At 47.5% G+C, this 640-nt stretch overlaps 1 pseudogene; it reads right to left on the bottom strand.

Annotated features, from left to right (window-relative positions):
- Positions 1-13: 13 nt before the first annotated feature.
- Positions 14-86, bottom strand: LOC135013048 (U2 spliceosomal RNA; annotated as a pseudogene).
- Positions 87-640: the final 554 nt, after the last annotated feature.

The raw sequence follows: 640 nt of genomic DNA on the forward strand, positions 1-640 counted from the left end.
CTCCTAGTGTAAGAACAGATACTCCACCCTGTTTTTCCCTCGAACAGATACTACACTTGATCTTAGCCAAAAGGCCAAGAAGCGACTACACTTGATCTTAACCAAAACGGCTAAAACTTAGCCATAGGCCGAAATGGGGTGAAGGAAAGTGCAGTGCACCAAAACATAAGCTGACACAATCATGGAGAATGCGCCAGCATATATGCTCTTCTATCTATATTTTGCAAACCTACTCTTGTCCCCTCCAGCTGCTCCATGTAGATTTGACGTCTTGCAAGGTGCATAACCCACTGACAAGCAGGCACACTCCTGCGTGAGTTTTGTCTCTCACTAGCTGGATGATACACAATCATTTGCATGTGCTCCACCTCCGACACACCGCCCACCTATACACCTAGTCACCAGAGCCACCCACAAGCCAACTGGCTCCGTGATTTAATTTGCACAGTGCAGTCATCCAGGCAGCATGTATTTCTCAATGGAAGGATCCCTGGTTCCATGGAATCTTCCGCATTGGTATGCTGCAGGAAAAAAGGATTTAAACATTCAGCTAGCTAGCATTCAATTTACCTGCGGCTTGGCTCTAGCACATGGGTCTTCACCCTGTGGCCCTCCAGCTGCTGTGAAACTACACATCCCA

This window comes from Pseudophryne corroboree, unplaced genomic scaffold, assembly GCF_028390025.1.
Source record: "Pseudophryne corroboree isolate aPseCor3 unplaced genomic scaffold, aPseCor3.hap2 scaffold_2629, whole genome shotgun sequence".
In the NCBI taxonomy this organism is placed as follows: Eukaryota; Metazoa; Chordata; class Amphibia; order Anura; family Myobatrachidae; genus Pseudophryne; species Pseudophryne corroboree.